Consider the following 7,030-nt stretch of genomic DNA (forward strand, 5'->3'; position numbering starts at 1 on the left):
TTAACACTGGCTCAAAACCATATTAACTCCTTGTACACTGCCATGGAAGATCAGGAGAACAGGAGGTATTCCTGAAACGATACCTGCAGTTGACATCCCTGAAACGGTGATCCAGATCTGCCTTAAACTACTGGGGCCGGACTCTGCGTATGAAGTGATAATTGAGAGGGCTCATAGAGCTCTCCGCCCAAAGCCGCAAGCCACAGAACCTCCCAGGGATGTGATTTGTAAATTTTTACACTTCCCAGTTAAGGAAGCCATACTGGCAAGCGCCAGAAACTCCAATTCAGTTGAATGGGAGGATAATGCCATCACCATTTTTCAGGACTTAGCCCAATCTACACTTAGGAAATGCAGGGCTATGAAACCGCTTACAGATTGGCTGCGTCATCACAAAATCATTTACCGATGGACTTTTCCATTTGGCCTTTCATTCCTCCATGATGGACGCCGCATCCACATCTCTTCCTACAGTGACCTGGATAAAGCCTATGACCTCCTTCAACTCTCCCCATTGCCCATAGAAAATTGGGAAGTGGTCCAGAACCTAACCACATTACCAGACTTACCTAACGTGCCATCCTGGGAGCTTCCTCGCACCCCAAAGCTCCAAAGGCTCAGAAGAGGGAACTTTCCACCTACCCCAAAACGCCTAGCTCTTGTGGATAAGTAACCAATATCCAACCATCCTCACTTTGAAGAGAGAGCCTTATGACCTACATTACGGGACTGTTTGCTACTACTCTTTTAACAAAGTATGCTCCACATCATGCTACCTTCATTACTGAGTGGAGATAATAGAGCATATATTTTTGCATCGTCCAGCCGGATCCTATCTCCACTCAGTAAGGGACAAAAAGACAGTAGGGATCCCTCCCATCTGTCCTTCAGCTAGGGCAATTTCATAGCTACGGAGTAATCTACAAGATGTACACTATATTACCCGTAGCATAACAGCTTGCATCCCATAAGGCACAACGGGTGGAGCTCTCACTCTTGTGCCTTTATTGCTTTTAACATCTCACTAAGCTCTCTTTTCTAGTTAGGCCAGAGGAGGCTTACCTCCACACTTAGTTATTACAATTTCAATATTGGTGGATCTCCAGAAACACGTAGCTCCCCAGGTCCCCCAACAATAGTAATTTCCAGTACCAATGGTTCCAAAGATGGAAATGCTTTAAGGTATTCTACCTCCCCCCCCCCTTCCCCTTATGTCGCCTAATCAGAGAGGCTCTGATGTTAAGTCCTCTCTTGTACGGCGAAAGGGCAGTCAATTTTGTCTTCTATTTCACGTTTCATTTTATGTTTTACACTTTTGTTGTTTTGACAGGTACCAACGACTAGTTTTACTATTCATCTATGTGTATGATAAGGTTTTGTGCAAAGAAAGAACGCAATGACTTGTCGCCGTCCGGAAAGATGGCTGGGGACGTCCTTTTCTCGAGGTGGCACCCTCCCTCTCCTCCTTTTGCCGGTTGGTTATTGCCTTTTTACCAAGCTACCCTTAGCCCCCCCTATACCCCTCTTCATACTAGAAAATGTCTGATTTCAGACTAGTATCTTATAATGTCAAGGGGTTGAGATCCCCTTCTAAGAGATGCCAAATCTTCTCCCTTCTGAACAAAGAGAAGTGTTCAATAGTTTTCCTCCAGGAAACCCACTTCAAACATGATAACTAGCCCAACCTCTCCTACTCTAAATTCCCCAGCTGGTACCATTGCGGGGCTGGGGGTGCCGCCTCGAGAGGAGTTAGCATAGGCTTCCACAGAGGCCTACCCTTTCAATACAAGTCCCACATCCAATATCCAGAAGGTAGATACCTCATCCTCAAAGGCCTGGTGAGACAAACCTTGTTCACATTTGTGAACATTTACGCTCCTAATACAGACCAAATTAGCTGGCTCATTACTCTCCTCTCACTAGTAGAAACCCATAGAGAGGGATTCTTGATATTGGCTGGAGACTTTAATTTAGCCTTCAACCCACTTATTGATACCTCCTCAAAAAAATCCCCTGTCTCATCAAAAGCACTCAAATTGCTACAAACAAAACTCTATAACTTGGGTCTCATAGATATAGGGCGCTGCCTTAACCCTGAGACACTAGACTACTCCTTCTACTCCCCAGCAAATAACTCTATATCCTAATTCCAAAAGAAAATTTACAATCCTGTCCATCCTCCTGGATAGGCGTCACAACCCTGTCTGATCACTCCCTAATTTTCTGTGATATACTGTACGTCCCGTTGCCAGATCTGGTAGACACACAAGTTGGAGGTTCAATGAGTCTCTGTTGGGCAATGCCAAACATAAATCCCAAATATCCTCCTTCCTAGAGGAATATTTCTCAACCAATAACACTCTGGGAATATCCCCCCCGGGTCCTATGGGATGCCCATAAAGCCTGCATTAGAGGCAGACTAATTAGTCTCTGCTCCTTCCTTAGAAAAGAATCGGAGAAAAAACTCACTACTCTACTATTGAAAATACATGCGTTAGAAAAAGCTCATAATCAATCTCTACTAGCTCAGCAACTCTCGGAACTTACCTCTCTCAGAACTGAACTAAAAAACCTTCTTAATGAACGTTCAGCCAAGTTTTTCTTGTCTGCCCAACAAAAAGTCTTTGCCCATGGCAACAAGGCTTCGAAATATATGATGCAAAGAATTAAACAGAGAAGAAATTTCTGTTATGTACAAAGCATTAAATCCCCTCAAGGTACCCAATTATTTAAAGCAGAAGAGATTGCTGAACAATTCAGATTATTCTATGAGTCACTTTACAATCTCCCCTCCCCTGGGAAGAGAGGCCAACATTGACTCTTTCCTAGGCACTCTCAGCCTCCCGTCTTTAACCCATTTACAACGAGAAACCCTGACTAAACCATTCACTTCCTTAGAACTAACGACAGCCATTAAGTCAACCCCCAAGGGAAAATGCCCAGGCCCCGACAGACTCCCCATATCTTACTACTCAGCCTTCAGGGACACCGTACTTCCCTTCTTGCTCCCAATTTGTAATCTCGCATTGTCCAACCACCCACTTACATCAGACATGACAAAAGCCACTATTACAATTATTCCCAAAGAAGGCAAAGATCCCATGGCCTGTTCCAATTACCGCCCTATCTCCCTACTTAATGTTGATCTCAAACTATTAGCCAAAATGCTAGCCACTAGATTACAAAATCTGCTACCTAACTTAATCCATCCAGACCAGGTGGGATTTGTCAAAGGTCGTGAGGGGAAGGATAACACCACCAAGATATTAAACGCCCTATACTATGCGTCACATAAAGCCACCCCTCTAGTCTTGATTGGCATTTGATAGAGCATTTGATAGAGTGGACTGGACATACATTAGGTTGACTCTCTCTAAATTTCAAATACCAGACCCTTATATTAATGCTGTGTTCTCTATGTACTCTTGCTCTTCGGCGTCCGTGTCAGTTAATGGGATCCTATCCTCCCACTTCCCAATTAGAAACGGAACGAGACAGGGCTGCCCACTCTCACCTCTCCTATTTGTCTTGGTGATGGAAACACTCCTACAAGCTCTTAGACAGGACAAAGAGATCAGAGGTCTAATGGTTGAGGGCTGTGAATTTAAATTAGCTGCCTTTGCAGATGACTTACTGATCCTCACTACAAATCCACGCAAATCCATGCCTTTAATATTATCAAAGCTTAACCACTTTGGATCCCTATCCAATTTTAAAGTCAATCCCTCCAAGTCCCAAATACTCGATGTTGGCCTCTCTCCCCCTACTCTTTCATCCCTCCAGACAAATTCTCCCTTTAATTGGCAAACCTAACAATTGACATACCTGGGTGTGAAGCTTTCCCCCCACCTATCAGAACTATTCAAGCTGAACTATAAACCTCTGCTATTATCTATGCTTGCCCAGCTGGACTCATTGGACTTTCCCTACCTCTCCTGGTTCGGAAGAAAGAATATCCTCATGTCCTTGGTGATACAGAGACTCACATACCTGATGCAAGTACTCCTCATTGAGATCCCCAAATCTTACTTCATTTCCCTAAACAAACATATTCGCAAATTCATATGGCAGGGAAAAAACCCACGTATCTCTTTTGATATGCTAACCAAACCTAGAGCTAAGGGAGGAATCGGGCTACCTGACCCCGAGATGTACATGAAGGCTATCCAGCTTTCAAGAGTGGTAGATTGGGTGAGAGGCCCACATCATAAGTCCTGGCTCATATTGGAAAATGCCTTGCTACCTTCCCCTATCCGGGCTCTTCTGCTGGCTGACATACCACCTCTTGCACCCAGCTCAATTCCTAATCCCCTCATCCGTAATACTCTGAAGGTCTGGAGGTAGTTCTCGGCCAGCTCTGGGGCTTTAACACTCCCCTACCCCCTTATGCTTATAAAGGATGTTATTGATTTGGCTCCCAAAGAGCTGAAAGACAGCTGTCCAATCTCCTTAAGGTCATCGGAAGTTGCCATTTCAAAACTGTTAGACCAAGATGGTTGTATGCTCCCAGATCCTGAAATTTGCTAAATACTCAAAACTCAGATCCGAAACCCTATTCTTATGTTATGCGCTTCCTTAGATCAGAATCACTCCTCCTTGCAAAGAGGACTCCTCCTTCACTTGAGTCGAGATGGTTCGAGAGAATGATAGGAAACTCGCAGTATCCCCCCAAAACCATATCTACAATATACAAACAATTAAAATCACCTCCCTCTTTAGCTAAACCTGCTGTAATTAGTCTTTGGGAGAAAGACCTACAGCGAACTCTGACACCATCTGAGATTGCAAAGATATTAATCACCCCTCATAAGATCTCCAGATGCATCCGTATCCAAGAAAATAGCTACAAAGTCCTAACAGGATGGTACAGGACTCCAGATAAGACATGTTTATATGATCCTAGTGCCTCTGATGTTTGCTGGAGATGTCACAAAGATAGAGGCTCCTTTATCCACATCTGGTGGTCTTGTGAGCTAATCAAACCCTGGTGGCTCAACATAATCAAACTATGCAATAAGATCTGCCAGACTTCCTTCCCCTGCACCCCCGAATTAACTTTATTATCCCTGGGAATTGGGGGAGTGGGTCCTCATAGATCATCACTCTTCTCCCTTATGATAGCAGCTGCCAGATTACTCTTACCGAATCATTGGCTGTCCCCCGAGATTCCCAGTGTGGAACATTGGGTTAACAAAGTGAACCTGATCTACAGGCTAGAGGACATTTCTCACTGGGAGTCACGCTCTAGATCCACCTTTCTCCAGGTTTGGACTCCCTGGAGGATCTACAGAAGATTCTCTTAGTACTCACCCCTTTCTAGTAACATAACCCACTATCCAAAATTAGGATGTCCGTGCACTAGACAACCCCTAACTCATAACACATTATCTGTGCCTAGGTATTCATGTCATACTGTTATCTTACACCAGTACAACTGTTTAAACCTGTTTGTTACCTGTTCTGACTGGGCCATGCTGGCCACATTTTGTATATGCTAGTCCTATTTGAGACTGTTTCATTTCAATATTATACCTGTGATATTATTTTATAATGTCCTTGGCAATTTACAAACGTATAAAAAATAAATAAAAAAAGTCAATATAAAAAAATAAAAATAAATAAAATGACATTTCCAAAATTATGCCAACATAAAGTAGACATATGGGGAATGTTAAGTAATAAATATTTTATGAGGTATTACTTTCTGTTTTAAAAGCAGAGAAATTGGAATTTTGAAAATTGCAAATTTTTCAAAATTTTTGGTAAATTTCTGATTTTTTTCATAAATAAAGGTGAAATATATTGACTCAAATTTATGACTGTCATGAAGTACAATGTGTCACGAGAAAAAAATCTCTGAATAGCTTGGATAAGTAAAAGCGTTCCAAAGTTATTACCACATAAACTGACACATGTCAGATTTGCAAAAAATTGCCTGGGCAGGAAGGTGAAAACTGGCCTGGGGTAGAAGGGTTTAAAGGGAACTTTTCACCGTGGTTAAAGATCAGGAGGAGCTGAGCCGACTGATATATAGTTTTATGGGAAAAGATTCAGTTAAACTTTTAATTGAATCATTTAAAATCCCCTCATTCTGGGCTTTGACATCCAGGAGGCGGTCCTATCAGTGATTGACACCAAGTCAATCACTGATAGGACCGCCTCAGTGACTTCAAAGCCCAGAAATAGCAAGAATTGAAGAAAGCTGTGTCACCAGGATCATATCAGAAATATAGCCTGGTAGGGTTGATCCAGCTAAGTAAAATTATGTCTGTCTTTTTTTTCTAGGTTCTGGCATTGTGGAGAAATGTACAGTATTATTCTTATGCAAATGATGCATTGGAGCACCAAGAGGCTGGCTTAAGAGGTTTGAGCACCGCTCTAGCAATGCCCCTGGTGCTGACTACAGATGCCTCCAGCGCTCCAAACACATCCACCTCCCTTACATTGACAGAGCTAGACTACCCGTCTCGCGCTGAGTCTTCGCGTCTGCGCACTCATTCGTAAACACTGTTGATGTCACTGAATCCAGAAGTGGAGGTGACTGCAGATGAAGCTGACGGCGCCTCTACTTACAGGTTCAGTGACATCACCAGCCTGTGCGCACAAATCATCTCGGACCAGCAAGCAGCAGAAGATGTGGTGCACACATGCTGTATACTAACGAGTGTGTGAGAGGGTGAGGATATAGCCTTAAGTGGACCTTCAAGTGAACTGGAATTATTTGCAGGGTGCTCCTATGAAACACACAGGCTGCATCAGTTCAGTGTTAGGAACTTATAGACTGTTATTACCAGTAGTACTAACTCCAGCCACCAGATGCCGCTGTGTCCCTTGTGAGCTGGGCTGGACTGTGTTCTAAGGCTACAGGAAGTAAGGAACTCTGTTTGTGCTGCAGGGGAGAGAAAAGGGTGTTCGCTGAAGGGAACAGAAAAGACAAGGACCTGTGGTGCAAAAGTCTGAGAGAGATCATTCAGTGTAAAGGATTGTTTCTCTGAGGAGCTGTGCTGGAGTTCTGGATCCGTACAGCAAC

Source organism: Bufo bufo, chromosome 1 (genome assembly GCF_905171765.1).
Source record: "Bufo bufo chromosome 1, aBufBuf1.1, whole genome shotgun sequence".
NCBI classification, from domain to species: Eukaryota; Metazoa; Chordata; class Amphibia; order Anura; family Bufonidae; genus Bufo; species Bufo bufo.